This window comes from Pteropus vampyrus, unplaced genomic scaffold (genome assembly GCF_000151845.1).
Source record: "Pteropus vampyrus isolate Shadow unplaced genomic scaffold, Pvam_2.0 Scaffold155, whole genome shotgun sequence".
NCBI classification, from domain to species: Eukaryota; Metazoa; Chordata; class Mammalia; order Chiroptera; family Pteropodidae; genus Pteropus; species Pteropus vampyrus.
Window position 1 is genome coordinate 3,149,646 of NW_011888936.1, and position 25,204 is coordinate 3,174,849.

Consider the following 25,204-nt stretch of genomic DNA (forward strand, 5'->3'; position numbering starts at 1 on the left):
CTTTCCAAGTTACTTTACTAAATTGTATCATACAATTGCCTTTGTTAATCAAGTAAAATAATCATTTTAATTACATTGTATTTGCAATGTAGAACACACGTATTGCAAAATATAGTAAGAAATGAAACTCTCACAGGTTGTAAACGGTCTACCTTTGAATTTTTGCCTGAAGAAATTCATTTGAAGTTTGCCTTCTAAATAGGTACAGGTGAGTCTTCTAGAGTTCACTAAACATTTTGATTTTAAGATTTTTGTTAGTCAATTCCCTAAAAAAGTTAAACTCTGCCTGAATTTATCTTTCGAGAATTTTATTTTCAGATTGTCCACCAGAAAAAAAAAAAAAGTCACACCAAACTACATACCTCTGGAATGACAATGTAAAAAAAAATGATATTAACTGTTTGGGTATTTAAAAATGAAATTAAGATAAAATTTTATCATTTTATTTTTGAATTTTTATAAGAATAGAATGACCTTAGCGTGTGCCAGCACGTGCCATTTTCTTAACTACTGAGTTACTGTATATACACACACACGCATGCACACACGTATACATACATATATGCATACATATACATTCTTATCTAAATGCTGCAGCATAAAAATTCTGGCTCAGAATACATTAAAATACATTAATATTTATATTTCAGGCTTTCAGGCTGCATTAAGGAGTCTTTTCCATTATATTTGTTATGTTGAATAACATTTATTTTTGATGAAGAAAATCTTGAATTAAAAGTCTACCTAATTGAGTCCAGATAAATGTAGTATTAAAGGCTTTATTCTGGACAGATACGTGTGTCTCAGGCATGGCAGAGGCTCTGTGAGCCGACATTGTGCTCAAATTCCTTTACTTCCATTCTCAATTTGTCAGAAACATTTCTAGTCAAAAGTTTTTTTTTTTTTTGTTACAGTAGCTGTCTTTTAAAATAACTTTTAATTGCTAATATTTGCTTTTTAGTATATGTCACAGTGTAGAAATGACTTTATTAAAATAGTTTAGTAAGTTTACCAAATTATTTCTTTGCAAAACAAGAACACCAAAGATAGTATATTTATATTTGGTCCAGTGATTAGTTATTATTGTGTTAATTGGTGGATCACTTTATTGTGATGTACCCACTTACTTTGAGAAGGTTCTGAGAATTTTTTTTAAGAGTGTCTATTACAGTTCATGACTAACTTTATATTTAAATGTATGAATAACTATGAACAGAATTTTCTATCTGGAATAAATGAGAAAATTAAGCAATCAAGGAAATCTCATTGTTTTTCAAATTAATGATGTAATTAAAATCAGTGGAATAAAATAGCAGATAAATGTAATATAGTATGTAATATAATCATATGTAGAGAATGACCCATATCAACACTTGATCCAAAATCAAGAATCTTGAACCAGGTACATTTAAAATTCTGACTTGTGTTTACTTTACAATGTAAAAGGATTCTAATTCATCCATCAAAAATATTCCTATGTAGATTTTTAAAAATTGGATATTGAAATGGCCAATGGCTGAATTTTGTTAAAGGCGTGGCACTATTGCTTTCTGATTCAGATTAGGTTGGATTTGATCCAGGATATCAAGCTGGGATTCTTTTACACATTTTAATGTACGTGACTTGGGTGAAAGTTGTCAAAGACAACTTACTAAACTGGAAAACTCACTGTCATTACTTAATTGGACTTATAGTTTTGTTCTTATAAAGTATATTGCAGTGTCTAAAACTATGCAGCACAGCAACATGCTGAATAGCCAGATGCTTTTTAAAAAGTTTTAGAAAGTAATAATTAAAAAAACAAAAATTGCTTAACTGAAGCATCTAAAACATATTGTATAAAATGAATACAATATCTGGAGTATGTTGTGTATTTCTAGTGAGAAGTCAAAATTATTTACTGTAATTTGAAGACTATAAATTTAACTGTAACTAGGTATATAATAATCCTGCAGTGGATTTCGAAGGTAGTATATATGTTTGAATATGCTTTTTAAGCATGATTTTCATAAAGCAATATTGACATAAGCAATAAACTAGATTAGATATTTTTAGTTAGTAACATTGAAGAATTGAGGGATGATTTCCTTTCTTTAAAATAAATGAATGAGACTGTAAACAAATATTAAAAAGTCACAGTGTAACATCTTTGATTTTATATGGTATCAAATGTTGCTAAATAATTAGATTACCCTTCTACTCACAACAGGGAAGATAGGACTTTTCTTCAAGGACAAAAAATATATCAGGAAAGAAATAGTACTAGTTGAAAAGGAATTATTTTATGGAGGCACTTAGAAGTATTTGCAGTAAATACCTGCTAATTCAGTTTAAGTAATACTGGTCATTTCTTAAGCAAAGGTGATGAAAATAAATCTCTAGATTATGTTTATCAAGAAATACTTTATTATATTCACATATCAAAAGATGAAGTATTTGTTAAAATCTTAAACTGAATATATTGTAGAATTTTATTAATAGCAACAGTGAATGGGCTGTCTTATTCATAGCCTTATATTTCAAAGACATTTTGTTTAGGTACTTTGTTTAGGTATGAAGAGAAACAAATCTCTGAAGATATAATAAACCATTGAACCCATCACAGCTCTGCTAAAATATACTGATATATTTGACAGTATTAGTTTCTATTTTATATTTAAAATATGTGATTTTTCTTCAGCTTATCCTTGGAAATGATACTTATTTCTAGTTTCTAGTTTCATAATATCTTTGGCTTTTGAATGTATAGCTTAGAGCACTTTAAATTGTCACGTATTAAATACTAGGATGGATGTTCTTGTGTGTGCAACAAGTGTAAAATATTTATCAGTGTTTAGAGATCTTTCTGGTGGATAGTTTTGTTTATATTAATCTTAGCCCATTTGTAGTCTATGGATTTATGCTTAAATAATTAAAATATTTTTAGAAAAGCCTTTATATATGTATATGTGTGTGTACACACATACACGCACACTCACATACAGACAGGCGTATGGGACCTATGGCTGGCTGGCTGTAGGCAAATAACTTACCAATAAAATTGGCTTTAATTTCACTTTCTGTAATTTTTAAAATATAAAAAAACATATAAATCGGATTCTATTCTACTGAATGACAATGGGAAATATATTTAAAATTAATTTTAATCTAAATGTTTTAAAATATAATTATACAATGTTATATGGTTAGTAGGACAGTGATTTAAAACTTTTCTTAATTTTCTAGGCCTTTATTTTTATGATAATTAAAATGTACTTTTAATTCTTTATGAAAAATACTTATATCTGAAAATTATTTATTTGTGTGAAGTAGATATTAAACTGTTAGGTAGTGGAATCTCTACATTATTGAATGACATTTAATGTGCTTGATGTCATTGCTCCATTTCTTTTATTGGTTTATTTCATTGCTGCTTGCACTTTAGAGCAAGCATATCTTTTAAAATCAGTGGATAAATGATAGGAAAACAATTTCATAACCTAAAAAAAAAAAATGATTGCTCTTCTAAAAGCTTTGCCATCAATGAGATGAGTTGGGAATGAGGTCAATGGGTTAATCTGCAGGTCTACATAAGGAGATGTGTATTACCACTTCTTGTAGTGGACTATAATTGTCTTTGAAAACACCTGATAGAGATCCAGTTAAATTGAAATCAATTACTTTCTCAATCATTCTATGGCATTTGTCAAGTCATTACATCATTGGTAAAAGTGCAAGCATGCATGCGTTTTTTTGCAAAGTGGAAAGAAGCTTATAAAACAGTAACTACTTAAAAGATTTTGCCGCATCTGAAGGTTGTAGGATAAAGGAAAAACTTGTGTATAATAAATGTAAAATGACATTTGTTAAGTTCATCTTTGCATTTAGTTATTTAAGTAAAAAGAAGCATATTTCACATTACTTTTTACATCATCTGCTGTGCATCTATTTTAAAAGAAAAATATAAGTAACTAAAAATGGTTTTAAAATATTTTATGACTAGTGAGCTCTGACACCTTTATTCTTACCCTCTAAGAACCCTCTGACAAGTGCATATTATAATCAAAGATGAATATATGTCTGCCGTTCACTGATTTTTTTTCTTCACACCATTGACAATACATGCAGATTTGAACTTGTACCAGAACAGCGCTTCCATGCTTCAAATTGCCAAAGCACCCCCAGGGATAAAAACTTGACCTGCTTTTATGAAACCATAGAATTACATTTATACAAGTTACCTCATGGGAAAGAAATGAACTGATCCCAATTCAAACCTTAATATTAGAACCTCTGGGTCAAATCTGATTTTTTTTTTTCTGTTAACACCTGTTTGGCTACCAAATTTTGCAAGTAGGTATTCTTAGGACAATTAAAAAAATATTCATGAGTGACATTTCACAGATCAAGGTGCCATCAAAATTTTGCAGCTCTTCAAGTTTTCACATGTTTAAGATGTTACTTTTTAAAACAAAATTACCTTTTAAATATACATCCTAGATGTAAAGAGTTTAAACATAAACTTGTTTAATTGGACATGAAAACATTGAATTTGTACTTTTTAAAATATTAATTTATCTCCCCTGAAGAGTCAGCTTTAATAAGGGAAGAAACTTTTTTTAAAGCGTTGTTCCCGTGATAACTTTTCAGAATAAGGATTTTTTTTTATATGAGTATGTTTAAGTTTTTTCTTTAAACATTTTAGATGGTTATATTTCTTATTTTATTTTTAGTTGGACCACCTGAAGTGGTTTCCAGAATGATTTCCTTTTGCCACTAATAGTAACACATGAAGGTAGTCATTGATAACTTAGATTCATAAAAGTTATTTTTATTTTAGTTAGATTCACTTTAGTTATGTGGGCTGAGCCTAAGTTGGAAAACTGAAGTTAACCATATCTACAAAATAAAGACGAGTTTATATATATATATTAGTGTGCTTAATTTCTGGAATATCAAAATGCTATATCATACATATATAGATATATATATATAGGAATGAATGTGTCGGGTTATAATACCTTTTTGTTTATAACTGATGGTTTTAAATGATTACCATTAGGTTACAGGACCTACTTCTCCATATTAAATGACTTGCTTTGAATCTTATACATACAAAAACACTTTATAAATGGTAAAGCAACACACATACATATTTTCTCCCACTTAAATGTATGCTGTTACAATTATGATGGTAAAATAATTTCATAATTGGATTTTAGAATTAAGATTAACGAGTTCTTTTCCCAGGTAAAAATTAAAAAGAATTTCAAAGATCTTTCATTTCTTTTTCCCACTTAACATCGATAAAACCATTTGGATAACTGGTTATTTTGCTACAAGAACCAAACATAAAAATTCCTAACAAGAATGATTATAACAAATCAATTTTTGAAGTAGAGGAAAAACAGTGAAATTTTCAATGGAAAGTACCATAAGTCATGATCATTGAGGAGAAAATATTTAGAGTTTTAAATATGTTGTTTATTCTTTTTCATTGGCTGTTATATGGCAAAAACAAACAAACTTACTTTCACTGTAAGCTAATATTTTTCTGTCTTGCCTTGACACATCATTTGAATGAAACTCAAAAATTAAATGAATTATTTGGATGTTTTCAAAGATCACTTTTGGCATGTTTATAAAATATCAACATTTGATTAAATATTTCATTTATTTTGAAAGTTTGCCTCAACTAGTTTCGTGGTGCTCTAAATGACTATTGCTCTTCATTTTCTCTGACTGTGATGGAGGAAGGAAAGGAGTTAGATCACATGACTCAACCACATTATACTGTTCTTAAACAAAATCTAGTTCAGGAAAGGCAACCTATTTTGACTTTTGTAATGGTGATAATATGAAGTTTCTATGACCTTTTTTGTTTTCCAGTGGCACTTTGCAGCTCTGTTTCTAACAATGATTGATGGTATACCACATGAACTGGAAAAAAAAAAAAAATCTTAAAAATTCTTGCTATAAAATGCACAAAAGGAAAAATGGAGCTTTTATGTTTTAGGTGATTCTGTTTAAGTAGAGTAATCCTTAACATTGCACAGAATTCTACATCATACTTAATATAAGAAGCCTTCAGACACCAAATTAAATTTTAGCTTCTTAAATATCTTTATCATTTAAATTATCCTCATTATAATCCTCTTTTTTCTTTTTTTGGTAGAAACTGGTGAAAATAGAAATACTTTGTCATGAATTCACCTATAAACATTTAGCCAAAAAGAGAACCAACTGGGTTTTTGAGCTGTTGATATTTAGATTGGATCCCCCAAATTCAACAGTGTGACAGTATAATTTATTTTTATTAAGGTATTTTATTTCAAGTTTAGGGAAAAAAATTAAAATGTTATATTTGATCTAGAGTAAACTTTTTTGCTCTTTCTTTTGGGTGTGGGTTAAATAAGGGCCCATGACAGGGATGCTGTTTGTTTTTCACAAAAGTTGTTTGTGATTTCAGGTACTCTTGGGAAATCTCTTGATCAGATTCACATCTGTTCCTGTCAAAGTGGGTGCTAAGATACCGGTCACCCAGCAACCATGTCCAAGAGGGAATTGGGCCGATAATAACTTCAAAAAGGAATGACAGATGCTAGATTAGGATGAAAGACAAAACGCATGAAAAATGAGCTTGTTAGAATCAAAAATTTGTTCAAGCACCTTTATGCAAATTAAATGAATATTGAATATTTGCATGCAGTAATTTCTACTTTTTCATTTGATTGAAAAGAATAGTACATTTAAACTCACAAATGTGACTTCTTTCTTTTGTATTAATCAACATACAAAGCCGAATCTCATTTTAAAAAATCAGATTAGCCACCTGGGTTCTTATATCTCTACTAAGTATGTTACAATGTATTTCTTATAACAATGGTACTCTTTGGGACAACTTGGTTTATCTAATTTTTTTCATAATAAACAGTCTCGTGTGAATTAAGATTATTTTAGATGAATATAAATCTATTTCTCGAGAAAGCATTTTAAAAGTAACCTTATCCTATTGTCCTTGAAATTGGTTAATGTACATTAATAAAAGATCACTCAAGATGAGTTCACACCAAAAGCACAGGCTTCTCATTGACTGGTTAAATAACAGTGCATTAAAGTAAAGCAGAGTGGTACACCCGAAATGAAAGTAAATAGAAAGATCTCTTCAAAATTTAAGATGCTTTTTGATACATTTCTAGTTTTTCTATTGAATAGTTCACATACTAATCAGAATTTAGAAGGGCCTGATAAAATGTAGTGATTGAGAGAGGTTTCTGAGTCTTGGTTTAGCAATGTCTAATGTGGTCACGTAGAGAAATTGATTTTCTTCAGAAATTAATTAATTTTTCATATCGCCCTAAGCTGCAGTTAAAAAGAGTGCATACTTGTCTGTTTTTTCCAGAAATATTGCCTAATCATATTAATACCATTGCCCCAAGGATGAAAAGATAATTGTACAAATGCATTTGGAAATATGTATCACTGAGTATTTATGATTAAATTATGCAAATGACCCAGCTCTCATCCTTTCCAGACCCAGATTGTCTAATTAGGATTGATATGCTGAATGGATGTTCCAGAATTTGAATACAAGCATGTCCAAAGAGCAGAAAATTGGAAATGACAAGGCTGAAACCCAAAGAAAAGTGTCTTTCGTTTCTATACTTTGTTAATGTGCTGTTAGCAGTTGAGAGTTTTTCTGTCCCTTTGGCTATTTTGTGACTCAGATGTCCTTATTAGAAACGAGTATGCAAAATGAATTGGACTTTAGCAAATATCATTTCATTTCTATTTGGTGCTTATTTAAAAATAATAATCCCGTGTTCATTCAAAGAGAACTTCACTATTAAGTTGCTTCCAACAATGTAAACTTACCCTTAATTGACTTTTATTCTGAATTCCTCGGAGCTGGCATTATAGCTTTATTTCAAAACTAGCTCTCCAAATTTAGTGCTATACTGATGCAGTATTTTCTAAGGCTGTACTTTCTTTAATCATTCATTCATTTATTCATCCATTCATTTACTTAAATACCTCTCTTCTTATATTTGGAGAAACCTGTTTAAGTAACAATTCTGATTAGGAAAAAAGAAGCACCACTTTACATGTAACAATGTTTGAATTTGAGGTCCTCAGCAGGCTTTCTCCCTCACTGATTACACTCATTTATCTTAGGTGGAGGGGAGGTAGTGAGGAGCTAGGAAGGGACTGAACTGTCGGGACTCCAGCCTTTGTTAAGCAGCGGGCAGTCACTGCCTCTGAACTCGCCTGGCTCCTGCTTTCCATCTGCAGGATGATGGATTGCTATGTTTAATACATTTCAGCTTTTGTCTGTCATAGTGTGGACAGACAGTACTATCAGTGATTTCAACAGTGATTAGGGAACCATTTCAAACCACTTCTATTGGTCAGACAGCTTCCAGGAATGTCGGATGAAACATTCTCATTGGCACTCTTGCCATGTAAATGTGGAGTTTAACTAGGAAGAAATTGTGCACTCGCTGTTTAAACCAATGCAGAAGCCCACCGAGAGTTTTACTAGGCTACGTTTCCACTTTAGAACAAAATTACATGAGACAGCATTATAAGAACATTTTGGGTCTTAAACTAAAATATTCATCCCAAGTGGTCCCAAGTTAAGATAAATTTGTATTCTTTAAATAGTAACAGTATGTGCTTAATGGCAGGATTGTATTCCACAGACTATGATGTCAGTTGTTGCTATACTCACCAATATTGAGCTGTTTAGCTATATTGGGAGGACGGAATGTGAGGACGATGTTAAAGCAATAAGACATGACATGGCAGGTGCTTTGCTGGATTTGCTGAGCCGTGGGGGCTTTGTGGTTCACAAGTCCAACGAATGAATGATTCAACAACCAGAAAACCACTATGTTCAATATTTTCCCTGGGGTGTCTTTTTTTATTTATAAATTGGTGCTAAGAAAATATAATTAACTAAAAGAAGAGATTCTTTTAAGCCATTAATAACATAAGCAAAGTTTTACTTGGAATATTAGACTTATATATAAATAAATTGAATTTTACTAATTCTGTTATAATGTACCAAATGTAATGTAAATTATAATGTAAATTTTAAAATGTATTGTAATCACGGAGTTTTAAATCACTTAATAGGTAACTATCAAAATCCTAATCCAACCAAAGTTTTGTAACAAAAATCTAAATCAGAAGAAGCTACTTGCTTTCAACTAATCTCTTTTATAGGGCAGAGTAAACAAAAGGTTAGATAGTTAACAGCAAAAATCCAATAACTCCAGATCCCAGATTATATTTTCTTTTCCTAGTCTGGTTCTTACATTGCAAAATTTTCACCTGAGATCCTATCAGTAAAGGTTTCTGGTTCTGAATATATGATTATAAATACACATACACACACATCACAACACAAATACACCCACATTGTATTTCTTTTGAACCAATTCAATAGTTAAACTTGGCATTTTGGCATTGCTGATTTAGAAAGGACAGGTGGTGCTGTACCTCCTGGGAGAGTTATAAAAACATTCATATATTTTGCAGATTATCTTGTTCTTTGTTATATTTTAGGGCTTGTCTTATTGAAAAAGTGTTCAGCTTAAAAATTGTGCATTCATTCAGCATATTCTAAAGGAATCATTTGTCATAGTAAATCAAAGATATACCTCATATATACTTTTGAACAGAAATGACATAACTGGGCTTAAGTAAATCTGGATTTTTTAATCAAAGCTATTTATATAGCACATATATAGTGAAATAATGTACTAACCTTCAACATTTTTATGCCACATAATCATTCTAATGTGCAGTTGTCAGATCTTTAGTCATAGAATATTGCATATTCATTTATTGCCTCCATAGCATAGGTAGGGGGCAGGAAGAGAAGTGGCAGAGTGTTTATTCTTTTAGAGAAGGCTAAGGAACAGGGGGCAGCTATGAGCCGGTCATATCCCCTGAAATCACTGTGATGTGCAGAATTTCTATCTGAATTGAAGGGAAATGCATGGTTGAAGCTAGTAGGCAAAGGTTCCTGGCTTTTGGCTCTTAGCAGCAGATTGAATGGAAAGAAGAGGAGATATTGAGTAAATACTATCTTCTAAAGTAGAACTATCACATGGAATGGATTACCTTACTCTACTACTTTCCTTCTCTTAACTATTTGTTAATAAATTTTAAGGAGGTAATTAACAATTAGTAGAAACTTAGGATAAAAGACCGGGCTGAGAGATAGTCCTTAAAAAGAGGAAAGGGGAACTTACATCATACAAGAACTATAGATGTTTCCCCCCAAAATATTATAGAAAATAAAAGCAAATTCAAATGTCTGTTTTGCCCGTTGGTAAATTGTTTGGGTTATTCAGAATTGGATTTTGTGTAACATTGGAAGTGTGAGTGCGTGAGAGTGTGAGTGCATGAGTCCACATGTACACTGTAGGTTGCCAACCATTGTTACACACATTATTGGTCTTATGTTTAGTTAAACACCATAATTACAAAGTAATACAAGTCATTTGTCTTTCTGTGGTTAAATAAAAAAAAAAGAAATACATACTAGAAACTAAACGAATGAGTTTCTCATGAAGCTAAATGAATGAGCTTGCTGTCTAGAAATGTTTCAGAGTGGAGGAATATTAGAATCCCTGTTAATCTACCCTATCTCTCTCTAGCCACAGTGTGAATCCATTGGCTTCTGCATGTGTGCACAGCACCTCTGGTCTTAGTGTCCAGCTATTACTGTTTGGTAGATCCACAGATTGGGAGAAATAAGGAGTCAGGTCAGCAGGTTCAACTTCTTATTTCTCAGTAGCTTCCTATAATGATTCCACCTCTAATGAGGTGAATTACTACTGCATGAAAAAGGAGAAAAAAGGGTTTTGGCCATCTTAGCTAATAAATCACATTGACTGCATGGCTGATCAGATCAATTGTGCATAAATCAGTGCCTTAAAGAGTCTTAAACTAAGATTCTACCAAAGACCAATCGATCCACCAGCTTGTTTAAAGGCATGGTCTCTTGCCCATAGCAAACTGAACAGGAGTCTACAATATTGAGATTGTTAATATGCTGTCAAATGTTGAAATGACTGTTTTCAGATCTCAGAGACTGGGCTGTGATGAGTAAAACAGTTGTGACTGTGTCAAGTCAACCGATATATTTTTGTCTCCTCTAGTTCACTTTTGTTAGATTAGTAAGAAAATTTAATTCTCAATACATATAAAAAAACCCTCAGTTTTGAAAACTTTATTTACAAGTATAATTTTGGGAAATTGTTCCCCACAAAAATATTGTTATGTTATTTCAGAAAAAATTGTCATGACTATCCAAGAGAAGTATTTCATTACCACAGTTTCTGTAGATTTGCGGTTTGCTAATCTATAGACAACTTGGAGTCATGAGAACAATCAGGAAACTCGATTTCAAGTTCTGACTGTATTAATTACTAGATGGAAGATGATGGATTAGTCATCTGGAACGTCCATATTTTCCAATGTAAAGTGGAGCTAATGAAGATAACTTCTCTATTTATTTAAAAAGAAGGTTGTGAAGATAGGAATGTGATAATAGTTACTCGAAAGCCCTTCACAAATAGTAAGGTGCTTTTCAAGAATTGTTATCTGTTTAGAATTCTTAGTTACTTTTGAAAATTGAGATGAAACCTACATATAATGTTATGTAAGTTTAAGGTGTACATTTATATACTTCAAAGCTGCTAAGAGACTAGATCTTATGTTCTCACTCAGTTAAGTTTTTAAAATCCTTTTACCAGGACAGCTTCCAAAAACATAAAGAAAATCTATTTTGGTTCTTGCTATCAGCTTTTACTCCTCTTTCTAAGGAGATAACAGTGAGATCATAACAATTAAAAGAATTTGTGAATTCTGCAAAATTATATCTTTTGTAAAGATAATATTTATTAAATTTTATTGGTATTACTTTTCAAAAATCTTACAAATAACTTATAGCCACAGCATATGGAAAGGAAATACTTATTTTATTTTGGGGAGACCTTCAAGGTCTGAACTAACTGCGATTCAATTCTCAATGAAAGCATGAGATTGAACTGAACTAACTGCGATTCAATTCTCAATGAAAGCATGAGATTGTATAGAAGTTTAAATGAGGTATTATTGAATTTTTTATTTCCTCTTAAGTTGACTAGAACATTCTATTATGGTTAAATCTTTAAAGATCTTCTTAAACTAATACACAATTTATAATTATTCCCTAGTAAACATCTCAAAATCTCCAAAATGATTATTTTCTTTAGTCTCCTGTTTTGAAAATAAATTTAGGATAGGCATTCAAGCATCTTAACATAAGATTTGGTGTCTGCCAATATTTTGTGAACTCATCAATATAATATAATGTTCTCTATTTTAGAGTACGATTGTTCTGCCATTGTCTGTAGATTTATGACAATGTCTTGACATTTTTGTAAATTATGAAACACACATTGTTTCTTCCTTGTTATGTTGTGAAATTTAGTAGGTTGTTGAAATTGGATCTGATTGATTTTCTCCTTGGCATTTGTCTATAAAAGCATCTCATGTCTGAAATTCACCAGGAGGGGAAATCCAGGTGGATTTCTTTTGCTGCATTTTCCTTGATGGATCTAAAATTTTGAAATATTCGTGATCTGCTGTTAATTGTTTTAAATGTAGCTGTTGAGATGCTAGGTGATACAAGATGGTCTGGCTATTTCTTGAACTCATCAATTGATTTTAAAACTTCAATGAATTTAATTTCTGGTGACTAATAATTATCTCCCTGGGATTATTATGGAGTATTATCTTGTATTTATTCTTGTTAAAACTATCAGGTGCTTTCTGGCACAAAGTAGGCATTCCTTATAACTGACTCCTTATAAAAATTTTGTTGGTATATTATTGAATTATATTAAAATATTCTTATGAGAGTCTTATTTTTAGAGCATTTTATTTATGACCAAGAAATTAAAACATGATAGAAATACATATGTTTTAGATTTTTTAAATACCTAAAAGAAAAAAATAAAATAAAAATATATTTAATATTAGTGCTTACATATAATATAAGGTGTCTTTATTTCCTGAACTTATCCCATGTTTTTGAAGTGTTTAGGCACAAATTTTTAAACTTTATGTATGTTCATACACACATAATTTTAGAAGATTGAGATTTTATATTTTTAAAATTATTATTAATTTAGGTTTATCTATCAGATTAATTATGAAAAGTAAATAAATGTATAATTTTGAATTACCAAACAATTTAAATTGAGTGACCATACCAAAAGTAAGAGTATATATATTTACATTTGAAAACATCACCAGTGATAATAAGAATTATAGCTACTAATATTAGTGATTTTTAGTTGTTATAGATAAGTGTTTTTGATATGTTATATCTTTAACTCCCTGTAATAGCCATAAGAGGTAGATTCTACCTGCTTTTAAAGAAAGATAAGAGCACTGAAAATCAGAGCAGTTAATTAACTTGCCCATGGTTACACAACTGGTACACAAAACTAGAGGAAATAGAACCCAAGAAATCTCATTCTACAACTTTTATTTCTTACATTTTCCCATTCAGAGTATTTAACTAATGACTCCAATCTAGATTGTAGTTCGAAGATTATAAATTATTTTGAAATAATAATAATACAAATTTCTTAAAAATATTTAAGATAGATTCTGTGTATCTACAGCAATGTAGTAGTTTTATGGAAAAATTCAAAACTGTTTATAGTTCCAAGATTTTCCAAAACTTTTTTACATTAAAGATATAGAGCGAGCTAGTTGTAATTTATAAGAAATACATGTGACATTAAGTTTTATATCCATTAGCACTGTAGGTTAATTTTCATTGTCTCTTTAACTGTTATAGAAGCCTATTGTATGCTCAACTAAGTTAAAAAGTATATTTTTTACTCCTTTTTTATTCCTTAAATCTTGTTACAGAATATATATTTTTTAAAATTTTTAGTTTATCATCATCAAAGGAACTTCTACCACACAAAAAACCATATAAATAAGGTCAAATTTTGCTCATAAGATAAAGTTTGAAATAATTGTAGTGATAATTATTAAATATTCATGCTTTTAGATCAATGGCTATTGATGGGGAGAAAGTAATATATAAGACTAACTAGGCATAATCTATTGTAATTTCAGCCCTTTCCTGACAGGTTCTAATTCACCCTCCATGTCTGTTTTACATTTCCACTTCAATACTATTGTAATAGCTGGCCACTCCTATTACTGAGAGGTTATCGTTCTTTGCGGATATAAATAGGTTATTTTTAAAAGCTTAAGAACCATTTATCTGGGCATGTAATTGGGATTTAAACATTATTTGTATGCTAGATAAAGCCTCTTATGACAAAGTTTGCAACAAAGACTTCCCAGTTTTTATACTGAGAAGTAGCCATGGAAAGTTCTAGGTGGGATCTGTTTTCCTTCACATGTTGTTCTTTGAAATTAGATTCATCATCTCATCTCAATTACTCACCTGGATACCTTCTTCCATCCAGGTAGCTTGCCATTCCTTCTTACGTCTTTAGATCTTTTCTTTTTCTTTTCTTCACAGCAGAACAGGTACTTTGATATTTTGTCATCCTCAGATACCATAGGAAGAAGTTGTTATTTTTCAGATTGGCACATGCCTATGACTTGCAAGTGCCTTGGTTGGGCAGGTGCATCACTTTGCTCATTTTTGTTTGTTTACTTTAATCGAGTGTGGGAAATAATGTTTTTTTCACCAGGTAATTATTATGTGGGAAAAGCGATGGGACTCTTGTTCCAGGATGTCTACAATTAAGGTAAGGAGTTAACTGTGGTTGAGCAAAATATTTAGGTTTTTCTGTTAATGCTTAGTGTCTCATCAAAGGCTTACAATAGTGCTATATTGCATAAATCAGAAACAAAAGGCTGTCATTTCTTATTAATTTCAGGAGGGAAAGTATGGAATTAATATATAATATTGAGCAATAATTCTTGTATTTTAAATGGTGGTTTGCTGAAGTACGTCAACTATATGTTGAAAAAGTGCCGATTCATAATTGAACATATAGATGGATGAATTACAGTGTTTTTCCATTGCTACCCTCCTACCCTTGCCTTGGTTGCTCATCCAATATGATTTGAACTATTTACTCACAACCTATGTCATTTTGAACTTACAATATTATGTGAAATGAAATTCTTAGAAAACCTCAAAGTATAATCAATTAGCTTTGAATTCTATTAGTTTATGCTCTTGGGAGTCTCAAAACCTTATTTCTTCCTTTATAAGTTTCAGTGCTAGGGTTTGGGTGAGGATCTCTTCAGGAAAGACAAAGATGCACTAAAGGAAGCAGAGTCGTTTTCAATTCCTCTAGAGACCTCTGTCTTAAAGATCTGGCTTTTTCCCACAAAATTTGATTCTTTGCATTTATGACTTCCCTAGGGCAACAGTTGCACTGCTTTGCAAATAGTATGCTCATTTAAATGTTTGTAAGAAATAAATGCACCAGGCTTGAGCAATGGACAAAGCTTACTATAATCTTCACAATAAACCTATCTTTCTAAATAACTTTAATACAATGTATGATCCATGCACTTTTTCTTCACTTTAATATACTACTGCATCAATGAGCACTGCATTGGGTCTTGGTATGTAGTATTTGACCTGAACTTTTATCTTCACTTGTATGTGTCTAATAAACAAGCAAAGCTTCTTGAGGAAAAATAAATTTCATTGTAGTGTGACAAATTTGGAATTTAGAGTGCTGTTGTCTTTTTAAAAATAGAGTTATAGAAGCATCATTACTATACTTTAAATCACTTTCAGGATATATGGCAGTAAAAAAGAAGCCATACTTATTTTTCATAGCGCAGGGCTTTTAGTATTGTAATGGTAGAAGCACTTCTAGTCCACTAATTGTGAAATGTTATTGAAAATTGAGATTCCCTATAAATTAGCTATATTTCACCTGAGCACTGATTTGTTAGCCAACGCTCCAACTAGAAACCTATAAATCTTCAACAAGACAGAAGAATAGATAGATACCTATTGATTGGAAAATCATTTTTTAGCTTGTTATTAGTTTTGGTGAGGAAATTATAGGAGAAATTTTTTAAAATTTAACTTTGACTATTAAGTGAGGTCTTAAGTGTCTACTGTTGTTGTTGTTGTTGTTATTGTTGTTGTCGTCGTTGTTGTTTTCTCATCGCCACTAACAACTCCCCATAATCCTTCAAGTCTTTACCATCTTATTTTCAACTCTCCTTGGAATTCATGCTTTCTCCACTCCTCACCTTATACTTAACTATCAGTGTCCATTATAAAATTTGTCCTACGGAATAGGTTTTACCTATTCTTTTATCAGCATTAATTTTTTGTATTCTTACAGTATGTACAATATACTTGAGTACATTTCTTATCTCATTTAATCTTCACAATGGTTCCATCTTTATTTTACAAAGAAGAGTACTGAGTTACAAAGTTAAATAAATCACCCATTACAGGTGATAGATCACACAATTATAGGCAAAGAAGGTAAATGAGGAGCTTACCCCAGAGATTCCAGCTCCAAATGACACTCGACTACTACACTGGACTCTTATCCTCAGGAGACTTGCACAAACCTATCCAAGCTTCCATTTTCTCACTGGCCAGCCGGAAAGCCTAACATCTAACCAATGAGATGAGAATTTAAGGAAAGGAGATTGAAAAAGTCAATGATGTAGAGATCATAAACTACATAAAGGTGAGTAGGAATCTAGGAAATGTCCTCTTCCACTTTCCTTTTCCCTGTTTTCCAGGTCGTATTTGGGAAAGAGAAGTCAAGAATTAGTGTTTAGTCAATCAGCAGAGCAGTCACGGTGTCTAGCTTCCTGCCACCAGTACTAAAGTGACCTCAGAAAACTACAGATTGGTTTTCCTATTCCTAGACAGCCCAGTCCTGTTCAATAGCAATACTTGTTTGACTCCAATGTCACAAACAGATGTGTTTGTTTAAGTGAGACAAACACCATCAAAAGCAGACTTGAGGCTGGCGGCTGTAACTAAATTTAATTTTCACTTGCATTTCGCAGTTTGTTCATGGTGAGAAGCACTTCTATTCAAGCATCCTTCCATTGGAAAAAGAAAAATGGACATACCCATGTGTTGACCAAGAGCTTAAACTTTTGGGCTTTGCTAGAGATAAAATCAAATGAGGAATTGCTTCCTCTTTAGAAAACAGGTAGAGTTACGTTTTTAAAGTTCTATTTTGAGTTGCTGTACCATACATATAAATATAAAATTATTATATTAATGCTGCCAGAAATCTAGGAGGAAAATAGTACAGCATATAAAAAGCAGGTTTAGAAGATAACAAACACATAAAATGGTTCAGTATTTACAGACTTTTTCTAGTTAAAATCTTGTTATTTCATGGCATTCACATATTTTGTGTCTCTGGAAATATTATAACTATTTGGAAAATGAAGACCTTCTATGAATATTACCCTTATAACCTTCTAATATACTGTAAAATGCTTCCTTGGGCTTGTAGAACAACTGTGCCACCATAATCTAGTTAGGCTAAGAATTTTTTCGAGTCCTCCCTTAATTTTACACATCCTCTTTATCTTTTTAAGACAGAAAGAAAAGCAATAAACTCTTACTCCAAGTCCATAAATCACATCTTTCTTGAAACCAAGCTTAAAAACATGAACACGAAAAAAATTAAAATCCAATTTATCTGTTCAGATATTGGTGTGGCCTTTAGAATGTTACTGTGTTCTTTTTACATTTTATTCCCTTGTTCTGTCTTTATTTTATCACTTCTCTTTTTATTCATTTTGCATCTTTCATTATGTTTTATCCTAATTTTGTAGTATTAGAAAATTAATGAATTTAAGACTTCTGAAATTAAAGCAAAATCAACACACATAAGTGTGCAAATGCCTAGATTGCTAATGAAAAAAAAAAAAAGGCCCATGCTCTTTTTCAAGGATTGCAGGTTGGCCTGGATATATATTGTAATATATCTGTTAATCAGAGGTAGGAAATTGGGCTGCAAAGTTAGACACTGGCAAATTCAGGAAAGGCCTTATGTGATATGATTAAAGAACTTGAGCATTACATGGTAGATGATGAAAAACCATTCGAAGATATTTTTCTATTGAAAGAGTCCTAATTGGAGGAATGATACAGTCAGATTTGTGTTTTGGGTAGGTGACTCTGTGACCCTCATATGGAAGAGATAGTAGCATTTTAAACTAGAGGTTATTTCAATAATCTGGTTTGAAATAATTAAGGCTTTAGTTTAAGGCAACAGTAGTGGGGATTGAGGAAGGAAAAAAGATGGAAAAGATATTAAAATATAAAGGGCTTAGTGTGATATTTGGGGCAAGAAAAGTGAGTTGAGAGTAATTCTCTACTGCTTGATGAACAGTGTTGTCCGTCATAAGACCATGAAGAGAAGGTCTGGTGAATATGAGTAATTCCATTTTGGAGGCTTTGAGTTTGAGATGCTTGTGAGTTATTCAGCTGATGTCAGAAACATGTATCTGGGATTCAAAGAAAAAATTAGGACAGGAGCCAGATATTTTGGTGTGAACTTTTGAAGAAGTTTTGAGAGTTAGAAGCTGTGGGATGTGGTCATAAAATAATAAATGGGATTTTCAGGAAGATTTGATAATTCCTTTACAAATTGGTGATATTTTAATAATTTCTCTGTTATATTAAAAAAACTGCTTTTGTGTCTTCTAGTTTCAAATAACTTTTTGAAAACTATGTATCAACTTTTATAAGAAAAAATATTCTTAATTTACAGAGGTCAAATATTGTTTTTTCATTATGAATTATTCAAACTTAAATGGAAGTCAAAGATAGAGACTTGCAGAAAGCAGGTCTTTCTATGCTGCTGAGTCATGATTATGACTCTAAGAAATACCTTTATTGTATTTGATTCTAAGCTTATGATAATAACTAGTGTCAAAAGATGAGAACATTTTGTACCAGAATTTGAAAAATACCATTGATTAAAAACGAAAGTTGTTAACAAGATTCACCTTAAGCTCTCAGCTGACCTTTTAGTAGGAAAACTGCTGCAAACCCCAAAAGTAGGCTCCATGGAAGGCCATGACAGATTCGGTGAATCTACAGGCTGATTCTTGGTGATTTAATTTAATGCTGGAAGGTGGGACAAGTGTTAAAATCGACATTAGCGATTGTTAGCAAAGCAAATTAATATCACGATACAGTTCAAAAAAGTAAGAGATTGATCTAATGTAAGTCGATCTCAACATTAACAAATTAAAACTGCTTCAGAATTTCTTTTTAACTCAACATTCTCTTACCAGATGGCTTATAAACAATAATGCACTTTTGTTTTGGTGACATGAGTGTTTCAATGAATTTCTCTAATCTTATATATCTAATCTAATTCTTAGAATCTATATAAGAGAAAGATTGTTTTCTTCACTAAATTAGTGAGCTTTTGTATGCACAAAATGTCTTTTTAAAATAAGAGAACATAATTATAATAAAAAACAACTTAGAGAGTTATTACAGTCACATCAATTAAGGAATAATACGTTGTTCTCACTGAACTTTTTGCTAGGATTCCTCCATTAATGTGACTCCTCAATAAAGCAAAAAGTTATATATTAAAAAACAAAATTCCGCATGCAGACTTTAAAATGCTTACTAATTCCCTATCAACAGAAATTATCCTACTCAGTAAGAATCTGCCAGTGTGTATTTAGTTTTTGAGTTTATATTTCTATTGTTTCTGTGTATGCTGAATAAATACAATATAATCATGGGTTTAAAGTTTAAGGTCTTCTAGCTTTTTGTAGCCAGGCACCCCTTAGACTTTTCATACTGGCACGTCTGTCTTGCCTGCCATCATTCCTTTCCTCTAATATGGTTACTATTGACATGGTTGGAGAGGGAATATAGGTAGTGTTAACTTTTTTTCTGTTTGCGTGATTTGTTCATTTACCAGTATTGACCATCTAGACTTTGTACTTACCTGGGAGAGAGCAGTGATAACTGGGAAGAGTAATTACTCAAATTTCCAGCTCAGTTGTTTGTCATATTCTCACCACTTAACAGCAAAATGTTAAAAATATGTTTTAGAAATGCCCCTTTACAACTGGATAAATAATATCTTCTTTAAACGTGTATAAATATATCTTTATCACTATAGCTGGTGAAATACAATAGCTGTTTCATAAGTCTACCTAAAAGCATTCAAGAAAAAAGCATTTATGTATTTTCTTATGTGTGAAATTACTGAATACATAGAGAATTATTTTAAAATAAATTCCAAATGAGGGAGTATATTTAGTAAAAATTACTTTAAAATTTCTACTAGAGAATGGCGCACATTCATTTTGTCTTTAATCTCTCCATTTTCACATTATTAATACTTTCCTTTTGTTGCTCAACAGAATTCAAAATAATGTATGTGTGCATGTGTATATGTGCATAAAGTGATGGAAAACTACCTTTTCTCTATCTATTCAATGTATATTTGTTACACATATAATAGCTGGCAGGCATTCTTCTAGGTGCTTTGAATATACTTGTGAATGTAACAGACAAAAATTCTGCCTTTGTGGGGATTATATTCAAGTGGTCATGGTTGGGGGTGAACAGAGAGAGAAAAAATAATAAATATAATAAATAAGCAAACGACATAGTTTTAAGGTTATAAAAAGTAGATCTAGGTGAGGGAATTTTGGTGTGTGGGTAGTGGGACTGTTGAAATCTTAAATAAAGTGGTTCAGGGTAGGCCTCATTGAGAAAATGACATTTGAGTCAATATTTGAAGGAGATGTGAAGGGCTCAAAGGCATTTTAACAGAGCTTATTTCTCTGCATTTTCTGTGGCTTTTATTTCCAGCTTTGTAAAGGAGGGAAGTGTGGGTCAGAGGAAGTGCAATAATAAGGCTTTTTTCATTATATACAAGTAGGGAAAGATTAAAAATTTATTTGCAGTTCTGAGGTACAAGAGCATATTATGCTACAGATAAAAACTAGTTTTTTAAAATTTTGTCTCTATCACTTGCTGGCTCTGTGATCTTTGGCAAGTTCTTTAAAGTCTATGAGCTTCAGCTTACTCACTTCTAAAAGTAGGATGATAATACTTGTCTTATATTAAATAAAATCATACATATTAGGCACTTAGCACAGTGACTGACATAATAAGGACTCAATAAATATTAAAGATTAATTTTTTATTTAATAGTTTAATCTTATGTTTTGAAAATGTAGACTTTTTCAAAGCCAATCAAATGCAGCTTTCTTTCCAAAGAGAAATTACTGAGTTTTGAGAATTTTCTATAATGGTAGATTATTTTTCTATATATTCAAAAGAATAAAATGTGTGATTTGGAATACTTTAGATATACTTTTTTATGAGGCAATTCCTGACCACGACAAGGTAAGGCTATTGCCAATACCCCAAGCTGAGTACCTAAGATAAACTTTATTTTCAAGGATTCTGCCCTTATTTGGACTTTTATAGAAATGTTTTAACTTCTCACGTTGGTAAATAGACTGCAATGATTTCTATTCTGTGTGAAGAGCTATAAAGGTCCCCAATATCCAGGTCGAGGTGACTTTTTTTTTTTTTTTTTGATTTTAAATTGCTTTATTTCCATCCAAATGGGTGAAACTACTATTGACAGAAACTTAAGACTAGTTTCCAAGGCCATCTCCAATTATGGGCCCAGCATGCAATCTCCAATTAGAAGCTGGTCATACAGAACCCACCTGACACATGGAAATTACATAAGATTCACAGCAAACAGATCAGTAAAGGTATATCAGGAAATGCAAGAAACAAGAAAACAACAATTGGGAACCAGTATTAATCTCATGAAAAATGGCAGGAGCCAAGGAATAAGGCAAAATTCATTATGAAGGTCCCGGTGATCAGAGAGCTCCTCCATAAGGATACGTGGATAATTCGACTGCTGCTCCCTAAGATTTCTTCCTCCTGATCTCTCTCATCTCCTCCATGAACATTTCCATATCATCACCATCTCCACCCATCCCATCATTGATTCTCACGCTGCGTGTGTCCCATCCAAAGCTAGGCGCAAGTCAGCAAGCCTGTCCCTGTCTCTTTATTTCCTGCTGGCTTGTGGCCTTTTCCTCCTCCCAAAGGATGGTCTTTCCCTCCATTCTGCACGTGCTGCTGCACTTCTTCATTTTCCTGGTGGATATTTGCCACGATGAGATTTTTTTCCCTGAAATTTTTTTTCTGAACCGATCCTTGCTGTTTCTTCCTCCTCCCGATTCTCATCTCAAGTGCGCAACCGTGACTCTTGGACCAGCTGACCTGCTCCGCTGTCCCTGGGCCCAACGCTAGCCCGCCACGCACAGAGGGCAGTGAGGAGCTGGTATCCAGATGGAAGTCTAGGTCTAGGTGATTTTTATAGGTCGGAGAACATTTGCAGCAGAGTATTAAAAAGCCTGTCTGTTATGGTTTAATGTAAACTTTATTGTGATGTTTTCTTTACTAAAAGACTGACTTCAATCACCTCTCCCATCATTCCTGGAGTGGCGTAGGTAGGGCAACCATAAAATTTATTGGCCAGATTGGAACACTCTTGAGAATAAACAGAAGTGGTGTAAGTAATCATGTTGGGACAACAGGTGACAACTAAGATTGTCTCGAGCAAACAAGATATAAAGTCATTGAGATATAGGGCAGCTTTTTTCACCAATACATAGAGGTTCTGGTCAGTAGTATAGGCATGAGTAGTTTGAAAAAAGTATCAGATAATTGTTACCTCAAGGATGATTAGAGTAGACAAAACCAAATTACCTTACTTGGAGGCAGGCCAGCAGAGCAGAATTCTTACCCTTGTTTATTTTAATTTTCATTTTAGTAAGGGTTATGGAGTTTCTCATAATGCCAGTGGTTATAAAATTGATTCAAAGCTCACTTTAATTCAGACTTCTTAACACATTTTTTTTTCCGTTTACTTCTTTAAGTCTTTTTGCTCCATGTCTTGTAGTTCTGTACTTCTCAGTAAACAAAGACTTCATTTTCCTTGGCAAGAGTAAGGTATCTCATTCACGAAAGTGTATAGGCCAGTTTATTTTTCAAATAGACTGGTAGTTACTGATTTCAAATACCTGCCTTTGGTTGATTTTGGTCTTACTATATGAGCCATCCAAAGTTTTTGCCATAGTCTTCATCAGCAAATACGTTGGAAGAGTCATGAAATTTGGTAGAGAAAAACAGGAAAATTTTGTCAGGCTTGCTTTTTTTCTGTCTTCTCGAGCTGTGTCTGACCAGCCAATTCCTAGGCAGAGCCTCAGCGTTAAATTCCTTTTCTGTGCATGGACAACCACTGAGTGAAGAAAGCGATGGGAAAAGGGAGGAGCAGAAAAAGCAGAGGTAAAGACACGATGCCAGCATTTTCAGAATGCTAACAAATACTTCGGCATTTACTTAGCTTCCAAAAATTACGCTGCTTCTCGCGTTCTCAGATCAAGAATGTGTGCATTATTTCTATGATCTCAAGTGAATATTATCTTTGGTACCATATTAGAGTCACAATTTTTGAAATGTGAAAAACTAAACCAACTCTAATGGTGCATCAGAAAATCCTGTGTCACTGAAATGCTAAGATGGCTACACCTTTCATTAAGTGAGAGAATGGGTCAAACACAGGCTAGAGGGAAGTGTAGTGAGGTAACAGAGGTGTAAAAAAGTGTGGAATTATTTGCTGAATTCTTCAAGTTCTGACTTTATTCTTGGGACTACTTTCTGTTATATAGGTAGCGATTCCAGAAATGATGTCCCATTATAGTATTTTTAGAAGTGCTCTTGGGCACAATAGCTCTACACAGTAGAGATGAGGTGGATATTCAGGATCTCTGAGGCTGGTTTACTTCACTGGCTTGTTATGTGAGAACTTCACATCATCCGTTTTGCCTCTAATCGCGTTTTCCATTTCTGGTGTGTGCTTCGATCATAACCCCGGTTTTATATCGTAACACTTGCTGTATCAGCACCCGTTCTCTTTTCAGTGCTCCGTTTTAAACAGCCTCATTATGAAAAATATAGTACTTAAAAACATGGCACAAATGTGTATTACTTCAGCAGAAGATAAAGAGATTATTGAGAAATGCACTGACTTCTGAACTAACTTTATCCTAAGGGGCATTTCACTATTTTAATCGATTTTTTTTTTTTTGGTCCGTTTTATTAAAAGAGGCCTTGGAGAAGGTAAATGGTAGATTGCTTCTGGAAACAAAGGAACACTTATTTGTTATGGCTACCAATATGTCCATACTTTTGTAAGGTTAAACATTTTCTCATCATTTCAAAATAGCTCATAATGATGAATAAAATGATGAGGACCAGTTAGTTCTAACTCTAGCTAGGATCTACCTGATTTTAAATATCATGTGCTAGTTGGGAAAATTAATCTAAGTTTTACTGATCTATGGTAGCTTTGTAACAAGAATAAGGATTACAATGTATTGTATCTAATATAATTACTATTAAAATAGTTTCTTATTAAAATAGATTCTGAAAACCATACCTAGACAAAATAGCATGACGCTATCGAAGGTCTTCAGATAGAATCTCCTACTGCTCTATATTACACAAATTTAGATGACTAAATGGTCTTATAAATCTCAAAGGCTCAAAAGCTTGTGAAGCCCACAAGCTCTGTTGCCAACTTCCAGCACTGATGTGGTCTCCGGATGGTAATATTCATACAAGTTCAGATCTAGTTAAGTTCAACACCATCAGCCCCTCCTGAAATTTGGCCACTGTAAAAGAAAAATCATGATGTTACCTGATAAGTTTGGATCATAGTTTGAGTCTGTCAATATTGCTATTCCACTTGATTTATATTTAAAGTGATAGTATATACAAATTATGGACATTTAAAAATAAAATTTAGTTTACATTTGCTTTCTTCTCACATGTAAAAAGTAAACCTTGGGTCTTTGTCACCTAAACATAGAGACAAAGTAAAATGTGTGAAAGTATGAGTATTTATGTGCCTCTTAAAATAACAGAGCTCTGTGTTTGAGTGAGAGTGATCTATACCCAGTAGACCATAGAATTCGTAATTCAGCAGGTCCAGGGCCTTTGGTGCAGGCACCCCGAGGTTGAGCCTCCCCAGTCTTTTCGGCCCAAGTGCTAATGGATCCCATGCTCTGGGATTCTTTTACATCAATGTTGGCTCTCCTCTACAAAATATTTTCTCTTCTGGTAGCCTTCAAA

At 32.4% G+C, this 25,204-nt stretch overlaps 1 protein-coding gene and 1 pseudogene across 1 annotated transcript in view; one reads left to right on the forward strand and one right to left on the reverse strand.

Moving 5' to 3' along the window:
- Positions 1 to 25,204, forward strand: part of DACH1 (dachshund family transcription factor 1) — a 392,519-nt gene that overhangs the window by 6,453 nt on the left and 360,862 nt on the right. The window lies entirely within an intron of this gene.
- On the reverse strand, positions 21,771 to 22,252 carry LOC111745431 (annotated as a pseudogene).